We start from the raw sequence: 14,390 nt of genomic DNA, 5'->3' as shown, positions 1-14,390 counted from the left end.
TTTAAACAGTTGATTAAACAGGACCACAGATCACTGTGAAATAATACTTAATTATCTATTTAACCAAAGTGACAATGGAGGTGTTAAAGGCAAATACAGAAGGTTACATAGCTGTAATTTAGCCCTTTTAATACTGAGAAAATTGGGTTTTCTTAAGTAATCAAAGACCTGATAAACACAACATGAAACAAATGGTAAAACTTTTGTTTTTGGTAAAACAAAATCTTTGCTGTCCAAGTAGATTACTAAAAAAGATAAAGGAAAACCTCCATTTACAATTACTTATTAAGAAATGGCCAATCTAAAAATCTTAAAAATAAAACTTTGTTCTTAGTAAACCAAATTCTGATTTTGTATCCGGGTGCTTTTAACATTAATACCCATTTTTTTAAAAAGTTTCAAATATATTTATTCCAGCCTTAACCAATTTAACCCGTTCAGATTTATATCCGTTCAGATTTATATCCGTTCAGATTTCTATCAATTCAGATTTATATCTGTTCAGATTTTGTCCTCTGTTATTCTTTCTCATCTGAAATAATCATTTCCTTTCCTTACCTAATTTTCATATACAGTTGTTTCCTTTCACCCTAATTATTTCTAAGTAGTTTTGTTTCAGGATTTTCTTTTCCTTCAATGTCTGTAGTTCTTGGTCATCCCTCTTTGAAGAATGAAGAGGTAAATCAAATGAAGAGTGTTGGGCAGCAAAGCAAAAGTTTATTGAGTGATGGTAGTTTATTGAGTGATAGTATAAAGTTCCCAAAGACAAAGGGATCCCAATAGAGTTGTTCCTGGAGTTTCTAGGTCTAGGGATTTTTATGCTTTTCTCCCAACTATCTTTCATCAGTTTTAAGTATCCATATTGAATGCAATTTTTAGCTTTTGGAATCCTTAACTACAAAATAAGAAGTGACTATGGACTGGCAAATTTAAAAATACATTTCATAATTTCCAGAAGTATATTCTTCATGGTAAATTTTTCAATTTGGCACACAACATATTTATTAAAAGACCCAAATATCTTTAGTTCCTCTGTGAAAGACAGCCAAAAGTGAATAAACTGATGTTCAGTAATTAATGTTTCAGGATTTTGTCATCTTTGAAAATGATCTGAATGATGTGAAGTGGGGTCTGGAGCAAATGGTCAAGAAAGAATTCTTGAGATGCTTTCAGTGTAAAAAAAAAAAAAAAAAAATGGTTCTATTAAAGTACAAGGACAGGACCCATGGCCAGAAACAGCTGCACTGGAGGTGTGAGGAGTGACTGGTTATACGTATGTACGTATGTATGTATTTATGTATGTATATATACACATACATATATATAGTTAGTAGGGGTTAGGGATAGTGATAGTGTGTAAGTCTCTAACGAACTTGGGCCTTGAGTGGCTGGCTACTGTTAAGATAAGGTTATTTCATGAGATTCTTCAGATGTATATCAGTGGGCCAGGATAATTGCTAACACTTATATTGGATGAGTGTAGAGTTAAAGGCAGTTTCCAAGGAGATTTTTATGTGTTAAAAAAGACTTATGATGAAGGATAGCTGGAAGACAGGCAGACAGGGACAAGGGGCCCCCACCCTAAGAGAAAACCACCCTTACAATCATTTTACACCACCCTGGGAGGAGCCATACACCCTTTCCCATGTGATAGGTAGATGACTAAAACCTGATTGGGTGACAGTTACTTGAAAGATAAATCAGATCAAAACAGCCCACCAACAAACCCATCAACACCCCTAGACTTAAAAACCTCTGGTGGTAGCCCTGTTGGGTCCTCTCTTTCTTGAAGAGATTTGTATTCTCACTTGACTGTTGCTCAATAATCTTTACTTTGCTGCCTACCACTCTTTGCCTGGTCCAGCTTTTCATGCTTTGAAGCAGCATGACTAAGAACTGTGAGCATTGACACAGAAGAAATGCTATAATACTTAGAGGGTCCTGGAGGTTGAGCTAATGTCAGGCTAAGGTTGGTTTTTGCATCTAACCAAGTGCTAACATTGAGGCAGTTGAATTCCTTGAGGAAGGTCACTCTGCTTGCCTCAAGTATTTGTCAATGAGTTGTAAGTTAAGGATATTTAATTTTTACCATCTTTCTTTTTCCTTTGTTATCCATATCCTAGATATTCAAATATTTATCATTTATCTTACCTCAGTATGACTTTAAGGTTTCAAGTTACCAAAATGATTGTGGAAGCTGTTTTTATGGAGACATACCATAAAGTATTATTGTTGAAAATTTCATTTATAAATTTGTGTCTGGCATCTATTTAATCTATTCATTCTTAATAATTATTTACATTACTCATGAAAATTTCATAAGACTTTATTTTTTTATTTTATTTTATTTTTATTTATTTATGATAGTCACAGAGAGAGAGAGAGAGAGAGAGAGGCAGAGACACAGGCAGAGGGAGAAGCAGGCTCCATGCACCGGGAGCCTGATGTGGGATTTGATCCCGGGTCTCCAGGATCGCGCCCTGGGCCAAAGGCAGGCGCCAAACCGCTGTGCCACCCAGGGATCCCTTCATAAGACTTTAAACAGCTAATCATTTTCTTGAGTTATGGTTCTTGCTGACAATTTTTGCAACAGATACCATGAACCCATTTGATTTTTTGTAAACCTAGGTAGAATAAAAGTATTATACTTAATGGTGATAACTCTAAAGATACTATTTTAATTAAACCAATAAACTTATACTAGCTTTTATTTATCAAAGGCTGTCCTAGGCCAACTTGAAAAACCTCTGAGTTATTGACTGTATTTCTGAAAGCATATTTGATTTATATAAATGTTTATTTTTTAAACCAATTAAATAGAGCTCTTTAAAAATTCATTTTGGCAATACCATTCAAAGGTAGAAAAATACTATTCATCTATAACATATATATGGTGCAGCCACATACCAGAAGAGTCTAAGCCTAGGGTGGGTGATGCTCCAGGGAGGCCATAGAATCAGAGACACCAAGTGAGACATAGGTTTATTGGGGGAACTTACGTAGAGGGAGTCCAGGAGTGGCAAACTGCACATAGCATCTGCTGCTGGGATCTATGTGCAGCATGTTTTTGTAGCATAGCAACTGAATCTAGCAACTCTCAGTGGCCCTTTCACTCCTCCTGTGGGCAGTGTTTCCAAGGAGATCAAGGGAAATCTCCATTATTAGGGAGAAGCGCTGGGCTGACCATCCCCAGCTTCTCTGACCTTTAATGTTGAACAATACCTTCTGCAAATTCTGCTTGATGGGAATATAGAGGGATGACTGGATCTCTACATTCTCAAGACAGTAACAAGGCCATCCAGAATGTGCTCGTACAATCTACTATCCAGCATATACCATAGACATACATAAACATACCTAAACATACAGGTATGTGTAGAAATCTTAGAAGCTTTTGTTTTGAAAACCTAGCCCCGAGAGAGTATGATAAAGTAAAAATCACTAGTTTATATAAAAGAATGATTGGATCCAGATTGTGCTTCTGGAAGATGGCGTAAGTTAAGGTTATCTGTTCAGAAGATGGCTTCAGAGTTTACTAATATTTGTATAGAGGACTTAGAAGATTTTTTTATTCTCTTAGCTTCCAGATAACCTTCCCCCTCACCCTTCTATAAGAATTACTTCCCTGAAGTTTGCATTTCAAAGATATGGCCTAGATAAGAGTTCTGAGAAAAGTCAGAGGACGACATTTACATCTCAAAGACACAGGGAAAGAATTCAAGTTCCTCCAAGAAGGCCATTGGTTCCTAAATCTAGAATTTTACAATACCTACAAGTCTTTTGAGGAGAGAGGAAAGGTTTGGGGATAGATCAAAGATAGTTGGACTTTTCCTGTTCTTGTGAAGATGCAATTTGTAAGAAGGACAGGTTAAATTCCTCAAAAGAATTGGGTTACAGTCTGAATTACATCAAAGAGCTGACCCATTCATTTAACTGCATTATCTGCAATTTCCTTCTTTAGATGAGGGAGTAGATCTTCAACTAAGATGGAAATCAAAAGGTTCTTACTTCTGGATTTATAATTATTTATCTTTGTGATGTTTGCCTTTGTCTTGGGTATGTAGTTTCATTTAGCCTAGGTGAGAAAGCCTAAAACAAAACATTTTTATTAGGTTCTGAATAACAGCTACCAATTTGGTCAACTTCTGACCATAGAGCTACTTTAAAAGTCTTTTCAAATACCTCATCATGTTTTAGCAAGTACAAACCATTATTTGTGACTGTATTGAATGACACCATGGATGAAAGAAACATCACCAAAGAGGGCACAAAAGGCACTCTTTCTAACATCCAAAGCTACTTCCAAAGATTGACCAAGAAAAGACATAAGACCACACCTGAGAGAACTGTCAATAGTCCATAGGACCCTAGGCACCAAAGGGGTGCAACCCATATTTTTATCTGGCCATATTTTGGGGGCTCCTAAATGGACAGTTTAATTGCTTGCATAGACAAAAATGTGACCACCTGTGTGCCCCGGGTGGGTAGAAAACCAAGCCAAGTTCTCAGGGCACAAAAGGAGACAAACATGAAAAAACTACTTCTCCCTGGGAAAAAAAAAAAAAAAGATCAACAACAATGGGTACCCCAAAATGCAGAAGAGTCTAAATGTGGAAATGAAGGGCTAGTATTTAATTTTATGTTCCTTTCTTGACTGGGCACTACAGAGACACAGAGGAGCTCATCACCCTAGTGAGAATTTTCGCTCTTTGATGGCTTCTGCCTGTTTTCCCATGATCTCATCTGTAGGCTCAGGAGTGAATGATATTTAAAAATAGAAATCATAGCTCTGAGATCTGCCAGAATTTGGCCATGTTTTCCATTAGTTTTAGTTTGCCTTTTGCTGTTTAAAGCAGTAACTGGTAATGTTTTACTGGATAATACCCCCAACACCCACGCTTGGGGCCTCATCAACCCTGGGAGGGGGGCCATATAGGAAGGCCCTTTTTCAATGGTAGATACGGGGGCATTCAAGTGGCTGTGGAAAGATTTGGCAAAACCTTTGAAAACCATCTTTTTTTCTAGTATCCTACTTGATTGAGACACTGATTTCTGTAACAGTGTTTTGATGATGGCCCCCTGGGAAGGCAAAATGGGAGAAGCTCATGTGTTTTAAGTTCTGGTTTTATAGTTCTTATAAAAGGCTACTAACTTGGCCAACTTTACTTGCAATGTTGATGTGACTTTCAGAGTGGGAGGCAATTCAGATGGAAAACTAGGAGAATGAGTAGTCAACTAGAGAAAGACACAGGATAGTAGCAGGAGTCATGTGAGTCTTGCAGTCTTTTTTTTATTTTTTCCTCTTTTGTGTGATCTTTCATTAGCCTTTTACAATGAATCTTTTAGTGACTCTATTTTAGAATCTTGAGGCCGTTTGGAGTCTTCTACATACTACTTAAAATAGGTATCCTATTCTGTTTGTTGACTTGAGAATCCTTGCTTTCAAGTGTACTTCTTTAAATGAATGACCTTAGGTAATTGGAACATTGCCCATAATGGCCATTGAAATTTTAACTTGTCTTTATAAGATTTTGCCATTTTTGTAGGTATCTACAGCTTCTGGGACCACAGGTCTTAGACAAAAAATAAATAGGTCCTCTGAAACCTGAAGACGTTACTTCTTTAGCTAAGCATTGGGTCTCTCAGAGCCAAAGTAACACCTAGTAGGGATATATGCAGGGTTTTATGGTGTTTCAGTGCACCTGTTGCATAGAGATGTTCTTGTGACCTAGTGTTAATTTAACCTGTTCTTTGACCAATTTATCCTAACATGGGAGTCTTGCAGTTAGTCAATGAGTACTCGAATAGTATGTAAGAGATCAACTCATGCCCACCAATTTTGTGGTTTTGGCTTCTGAGATTCCTATTAGCTATAGATCTCTTAATACTTACATGAGAAGATTTCTTTATAGTGGAAAACACCCTAATGGCCGTTCAGTCTGACTTGGACCTACTCAGATTTTGATACGCTTTTGTCAAAAACAGTCTGATTTTCTTTTCTTAAATTATTCCCCCAAGTCCCCTAGCTATATAAGCTGTGGGCTGACCTTTGGACATTGTGAGTCTTCTCAAAACTGTTATATTGTTTTTTAGACTGAAAAGTATCTATAATTTTCTCTTGAAATAATTGAGACTTAATTCCATGAGATTTAGTATTTCTGGCGGACTTTGCACAGTTCCTGAAACCTATAAATCTCACCATGAAACTCTGGAATCTCTCACATCTCAATATCTACTCTGTGGAAATCTGGAATCTCTCACACCCCCAGAGTTTTCCACACAGAAGGAATAGGAAAAACAAGCTGGAAGAGCTCAGAGCACAGAATAAGTGGAACTCAATCCAAGAGAGTCGTAGATCTTACCAAAGACCCCATCCTGTTATTTATACCACCCTGAACAGAGCCCTTTTCAGTCCACCACCATGAAAGCTCCCTGAAAAGGAGCCTTTCCCTTGTAAACAACCACCTGATAGATAGACAAGCAGGTGGACAAAAACCTAGTTGGATGCTGTGCATAGAAGGTTAACCAGATTAAAACAGCCTGCCAACAATCTCATTAACTGCTAGACTTAAAAACTCCAACAGCAACCCTCTCAGGTCCCCTCCTTCATGGGGAGCTTTGTACTATCACTTTACTGTCACTCAATAAACTTTGCTGCACACCATTCTTCATCTGGTCTCCCTCTTCATTCTTTGAAGTAGCATGACCAAGAACTGCAGGTACTAAGTGAAGAAAAATCCTGAAACAATTGGAAGATTGTGATAAGTATATGGTAGGATTCCTTGACAGGTATTTCCTGTACATGTAGGCCTGTGATACAGGAGAGCTTAGAGTCAAAGAATGAATCTTGTGGACAACAGAGAGTGAGTAAAGCGATAGAAGTTTATTAAGCAGAGATATAGAGAAAGCTCTCAAAAGTGAGAGGAGAGGGGTCCTGACAGGGTGGCCACTGAGGTCTTGTAGTGGCAGTCTTTTATTGAGAACTCACTGGGAAGCTTGAGGTCTTGAGATTCTTGTGCTGTCTTGGTTTGAGTTACGACTGGTGGTAACATCTTTAATGGCTTATTTCTTCTTCAGGGTCTGCTTATTCTTTGTCGCAGTCATGGATGATGGTCCTTAAAAGACACCGTCCCTACCCACACCTGGGGCAGGGTGGTCTGGCTTGCTCCTTTATCTCTAGTTTCCTTATACCTTATCATTTTGGGGATTTCTGTGAGCCTGATTCTGTGGCCCGCTACCTAGCCCTGCCTAGCCTTATTTATCCCTAACTCAGCCTGCACATTTAGATTTGGAATGTAGGATGAACAATGGAGGCAGCCTCCATTTTGTGGGTCCCAATGTGCTAATTAACTTTCAGTCCTGACTATTCTTCCTTAATTTGGAACGTGTCTTCAAGTTTCTTTGTTTTTTAACTTTGATATTTTTGAAGGGAATAAGCTAGTTGTTTTGCAGACTGTCCTACAATTCGGGTTTATTTGACATTTCCTCATGATTTAGAGTTAGGGTATTCATTTTTGTCAGGAATGACTTAGCTCTGGCAAAGCTGTAGCCAAATCTGAGGACAAAGAAAATATAAGCTTTTTAAGGAGTAAAAAGTTAAGCTGGGAAGGCTATTAAAAACTAAAAGTCCATTGGAGTAAAAAGAGTTAGAAATGTGGTGGCTTTTCATTGGCTGAGCTATTGCTTAGGGGATAAGAAAAGCATTTCTTCCTCTACTGAAAGAGTAGAATAATAGGTCAAATGCAAGGCCAAGTCTTTGGAAGGTCAAGTCTGTCTCTTCATGTTCGGTCTGCAATTGATCATGAGTTGTAGGGCATGAGAGCTCTCCTTTTTGAAACTTCACAACTCCATTTTAGTGAGATTTCCTATTACTAATTTTCACATAGCCTAAATAAGCTTTTACTGTTCTCATCAGTAAAATGGGCATAAAAATATGTTGTAAAATATTGTCAAAATAAGCAAATGAAAAATTAAATTATGATTACTTATATTTTTTTTCTCCTTTAGGAAAGAGGAAAAAAAATTGATAAAATTATCAGTTATTTCCTAATTACTTATGAGAGGCAAACCCCCTTATGCTGGAACTAACAAATGTTTAAAAAAAAAAAAAAAAGGCAATGGGATGTTTTATTGATTTATGCTTAACTGATTTAAATTGCAGCCCTGCAACTATGTTACAACTCAATACCCAGATCTTTATCCTTATATCTTAATTTAAAAACACTTGAGTATCCTTAAAGTGTAATACTTAACAGATTTTATCTTTACAAACTATCAATGAGTTGGATATGTCATTTTAACAATTAAAAAAAAAAATAGTGGGGAAGTAACGAGAGACAAACAGAATGACTACATTCAAGATAATAAAAATTTGATTAAAAAAAAAAACTGTTCCCAGCAATCATTTTCTAAAGTTCTCAGTGCCTAAGAAATTTTGTCCTTGACATTTCTAGGTCATTTTTGTTATGGTAATGAATGCATTTAGTCTTCAAATTAAACACACACACTATTTTATTTTATAATAAGATTTGTTTTTATTATGCAAGTCTTTTGTTCATCTTAACTAGGGGATGGTTCTCATTCAAGTAACATTGCATCCACATTTAGAAGGGCCTGCTTCACAAAGTACTATCTGATAATGTTTTTCAATCAACAGAGCCCTTGAAACTGTTCAGCTTGTTAGGCATTTGCTATTGAAGAGTGCATCCATCTTTGAAAACAAGATGCAGGGAAAAACAGTCCTCATTTTTTTCCAGTACTTGGTTTGTTCAAAGGACTGTAGCCATTTCAAGAGGTGCTAAAGATATGCATGCATAAGGCTTGATCATGCTCACAATGAAGAAGTATAATGAGCATTTATGATTTGAATTGAAGAGTTTCAAAAGGATGCAAATTAGTATCTTATCTAAAAGGATAAAAAATACCCCATCAAGTTAAAGAGCAATTTTCCAGACTATAAGTTTATCATGAGCATTTTAAAAACAACCAGTGTTTACTACAATTGCTGAGAGCATACTGCATCAGTTTACTTCCCCAATGGTAGAGTATTTCAGAAATATCAAGGACTCTCACAAAGTACTCAAGTTGAGGTGAGGGATGGTGAAAATTGGGAAAATATCATTTGAGAAAACAAGGTATACGTTCAACTGTCAAAGTTCAGAGCAAGAAAATATCACTCATATCCATCTTCATTAGTTTTCTATTGTGTAACAAGTTACCACAATCTTACTGGCTTACATCAATACCCATCAATTCTGAGCCGGGTCTGTAGGTGCGAAGTCTGGGCAGGCTTGGCTGAGCTCCCTGCTTCGGCTGTCCCTAGGCAAAGCCAAGATGTCACTTGGGCAGAGCTCTTGTCTGGATGCTCTGGGGAAAAAATCTGTTTCTAAGCTCATTCCCGATGATGACAGAACTCCGTTCCTTACAAAACTGTAATACTGAGGAGGAACAAAAGAAAAAGAAGTCACCAAATCTTTCCCCAATAAGACAGGAGAGTAAAGAGGAGCAAGATATACTATCCTCATTCATGCCTCTTTAACATATTATTTTTTCAGCTGACTGTTTAAGAAACAGCAGACACAGGAGAAGATCTAGAAACAATAAAAGAGCCTTTTGTAAGGGTCTTTTACATTTACAAGGAAAATCTCCATTTTTTTTTTAAGGGTGTCTCCCTCTAGCTACCAAAAAAAGGAGGATGACCAAATCTCTAGAAACTTTTATCAGTGAAGAAGTCCTGGAAATAAATCTACATAACAACCTTAACCTTGTTTACTGTGCTTTGCCTGTTAACCTTCCATTACTGACCTCTGCCTCCTTCAACAACTTTCTTTTGTCTTTAGCTGGAGATGGGTATCTAAGGTGGTAGCTTGGACCATTTCAGGGGGTTACTCACTTTTCCTAAGGATCTTCCAAGTATGCAGGAGGTATTCAAGTTGTTAAACTTCAGCTGTTTTTTTCACTATTAATCTGTCCTTTATAATACCAGGGTCTCAGCCAAGAGCCTAGAAGAGTATGGGAATTAATTTCTTCCCCTGCAGTAGAAATTTCTTACTCTTCTTTCATCCTTCCACCCTAACTTACTTTCCTTTAGACATTCCCCTTTCTCCCCTACCTAAGAATAATTCAATGAACAACATTCAATCACTTTCCTTAATATGAAAGACAAGATTATAAACCCACATTCCATTCCAGGTATCTACAGAAAGCTCTACCTGGGCAGATAGGTATTGAGCTGCTGCAACAGGAAGGCCTGCTCCTCCTATATAATGTGTCTATTTGTAGTGACACCATCCAAATATCATCTTAGTTGATAAAAACTAAATTTCCCACAATGTTACCATTAGAGTATTTTATGCTACCATAGAAGAGGCACTAATTAGCACACAAAATCAGGGACTGTTTTTTGTCTTTCCTCTAAATTACAGAAATCATAAAAAAAATTCTATACTATTTAATATCATTCTTGTTGTATGTTCTTTATAGATGGATCTATAGAGCCCTCTAAACTCATTTTGCAAAGCACACACATTCACAACTCATTAGTGACATGTATTTACACTGTAAGCATTTTTCTTAAAAAGAAGTGTTGAGCTTATTTTAGACGTTAAAAAATTTTCACTTTTGCTACATAATCATAGAAAAGAGTTCTATTAGTATGCCTCTGGTTTTCTACAAATATTCCACATCAGTAACGATTAAGCTTTCCTGCAAATGTAAATAAATTTCTTAAATGATACTTTCCAAGGAGAATGATTCAGAAGTTATATTTGTCCTCCAAGCACTAAACCTGGTTAAAAGAGGACAGAGGAATATCATTTTATTTTATTCTTTTTTTACAAATAACTGTCTAGAATGTACTACTAAAAATGTGCTTCTGTGATGAGATAAGAAAATTGCTCCAAAATGTAAATCATTGCTGAGTTCACCCAACTTGGAATATATAGTCACCTGTTTCTTCCAAAGTCCAAGCCATATCTAGGCATTTTAAAATCAATTTAATAATTCAGAGCAAAGGTACAATTTTTAGGTCATTACTCCTGCTTATCACAGAACTATGGTCAGTAGATCTTCAAAAACTACTAGTTGACTTAAGCAGTTGTAATAGTCATATGCTCATGTGCAAAGAAATTAAGTAATTTCAAGTATGTCCATATATACATTATAATTATTTTAAAGTGTTTATAAAATGTAGTGGGAATACAAATATTTCTGATTATGTTAAAGCTTAATTGTTTTCATAATTTAATAGTTTCATTATATTATTTTGAAGACCTACAGAAGGAACTTTTTGATGGGTTATTAAGCTAAATAAAACCAAAAACCATACATCATACAAGTCTTGATCAAAGGACAAGACTGATAAAAGAGCACATATCTCCTTTCTTAGAAAATGTTATTTATGATACTGTCTATTGGACTTAACAGAATAACCTTAAGGTAACAGTATCTGTCTTAATAAACTAGAAGAGAAACATACAAGTTTTAGTAATCAAAAGATCATTCCCAGATGGTAAAATGTTACCTTGGGTCAGTTTGGCCTCAGATACTCAGCTAATTCCTCATCTGTGTTACTTTGAAAAAATGAGTATGGGTGTGTGTTGATGTGTGTATGTATTCATCAATCATTTATTTATGTAGCATAAATATATGTGATCACTTCTTGGCCTTTTGGCTAAGATCAAGTGTAGAATAAATATATGTGAATTTATCTATCTTCCAATCTGTGACTCCTAGCTTCCCACTATTCTACCCTGATGCAGTTTGAACCCAACTACTGAAGTAGGAGAGGGAGGCTCTTGTCTCACAGAATTGAAGAATGAATCTCTGGGGTAAAGGAGAGTAAGCAAAGCAATAGAGTTTTATTAAGCAGAGATACAAAAACTCTCAGAAGTGAAAAGGTCCCAGTGGGGTTGCCAATGAGGGTTTTTCATCTCTGGCCTTTTATTAGGACTTTACCAGGAAACTTACTGTGATTAGGTCAGTGGCTAGAACTAGACATGCTTATACACTGTGTGTGAGTGTTTCTGTGACATCTATGATCTATAGGTATGTATTGCTAGGTCTGATTAATCTTTGTAGCGAACTTTTCTTCTGAGGCCTGATCAGTTTTGGTAGTTATTTAATCTTCTGTGGTTACAATGTAATTATTACAACCCTCTTACTTACAATAGGGTGGTCTAAATTTTCCTGATCTCTGTCTTTGTCTTATCTCAATGTCTATATGCCTGAAATACTCAGAGCCTAGTTGGAGGCCTCCTATTTCTTTCGCACAATACCCTAACCCTTTCCCTACTCATTATATTTTCTTAAAGAAAATAAGCCCTGGAAACAGAATTAAGGAAGAAATAAACAATGGCTTACTTTAAAAAATATCATTCTGACCCTCCTTGAAGCCAACTTGCCCTTGAGCATACAGGTCCTGTTGTATTATCTGCAGTCCTAAAGAGTCGGTCACTGAAGCCAAGGGCTAGCATTATCTGTTTTGGTGTTTTGTTCTTAATTTCTTTCCCCTCTCCTCATGGGTCTGGGGTTAGGAGGGACCACAGTATTTCACATTTCACACTTGAGAAGTTCACCACCACCAACATTAAGAAGTTCATCACCTTTAACTCTCTGTAGTTTCTGTGTTCAGGACCAGGAGATTTTTCCTCTTTCTGGTGTTAAATGAATTTGAGGTCCTCCTCCTCCCCCTCCCCGTCCTCCATTAGTAGCAAATCTATCACTGTCATGCCATTTAAAATCTAAAGGAATTTTTTGAAGGGCATTTTAGAAGTGTCAATTATAGCCACACCCACAGAGTCCTAGGAAGAAAAAAGTTTGATTAAAAATCATCACAAATGGAATCACAAAAGGAAGAAGAGCCTAATCTGACAATTTTTAAAGGCAGAACAGAGAGAGTCAGCAGGAGAATCCAAGGACTAATCTGTTTTTAGAGTACTTTCAACACACTACAGTGTACAAAAGACCAATTTAGGAGGTCAGGACTGTGGCATCATGGCATGAACACTGAAAACAATTTAGGAAATTTTAGGTGTTAAAGGGCTTCAGGCAGACAAAATGCTTTAAAATGGATAGTGTCTGAGAGAAATGTTAGATAGGTATCTAGTTTTAGGCAATTTCACTGTCAATGACCTAGGAGAAGGAAGTGGCATGAGATAACAAAACATACAATTAATAGAAAATTCAGACACATTGGTAAATCCATAAAGTAAAAATAAAACTGAATGGTTTGACTAGATTAGAACATTAGAAAAGAGCTTACTATAAGTCTTTTAAATATTTAGCACACAGAAGCTGAAGTAATACAATAAGGTTAAGGGAAGTAAAGAAAAATATTGTTTACACATTCAGGCAAAAGTATACATGGAGGGTGAAAAGTTATTAAGAATTAGGATATTAAGGCCTTACTTATAATACAGATTGAGAATAACATGGATTGAAATATTAAACTGTAACTGATTCAAATTAGTTCCAATTAAATAGAAAATATTTTTGAGCAAGAACACTATTGTCTATTCAAAATGAATTTTACAAAAAAATGAATTATACATTATTTCAGACCTATAATTTTGATATTTTAAACTTCATTTTTTTAATCATAGCAAATCTAATGTCATATATATGACTTCTCTGCTTCTACCTTTCACACCTCCATGCACACATATCTAAGGCTTCTAAGTATGCTCTAGAATGTCTGAATTCTCATATAATTAGCATAGAGACAAGTCCAAGCATAATAGTATACTCTAAGTCCTGTCTCAGGTGTCCCCATTTTTCCTCTAATATATATTTCCTATAATATATATATTATATTGTGTGTGTGTGTGTGTGTGTGTTTCTTAGGTTGCTAATGGTGGTCATTGCATAGGAACTCTTTACTGAAGTCTTCCTTCATATGTGAAATTTATTACAAAGTTTTAGATGTGACCATATTTCTCACTAGCTGTGACATAAGAATAAGTGAGTAAATATGAAAGTGTGAATAGTCTGTAATAGTCAAAGTAGTATATTTCATTAGAGCATTTTTGTGGCATTGAAGATTCCTCTAGCTAGGATATCAGCTATTTTTGAGTGTCCATGATTGTACAGGGCAATGTTCTAATACTTGACAAAAATTATCTAACTTAATGCTCACGCACACAAAACTAGGGAAAAGTTATTCCTATTCCATAGTTAGAAATTAGTGGTACAGAGAGGTAACTTCCACAAAATTAGTCTTCAGTGACTTATTTTGTCAAAGCCAGGATATGAGCCTTAATTTATCTTTATTAAAAACTTGGAATTGCTTTGATACGTGTGCACAGTGAACTAGTATGGCAGCTACATAAATGGCTTACAACATAATTTTACCTAAGGTCAACTCTCTCTCAGTGGATGTAGCTGAAACCAAG

At 36.1% G+C, this 14,390-nt stretch overlaps 1 pseudogene; it reads left to right on the top strand.

The window, feature by feature from the left end:
* Positions 1 to 11,651: 11,651 nt before the first annotated feature.
* On the top strand, positions 11,652 to 11,732 carry LOC140623976 (U2 spliceosomal RNA; annotated as a pseudogene).
* Positions 11,733 to 14,390: the final 2,658 nt, after the last annotated feature.

Source organism: Canis lupus, chromosome 2 (assembly GCF_048164855.1).
Source record: "Canis lupus baileyi chromosome 2, mCanLup2.hap1, whole genome shotgun sequence".
NCBI classification, from domain to species: Eukaryota; Metazoa; Chordata; class Mammalia; order Carnivora; family Canidae; genus Canis; species Canis lupus.
This window is presented reverse-complemented; position numbering and strand designations above follow the sequence as displayed.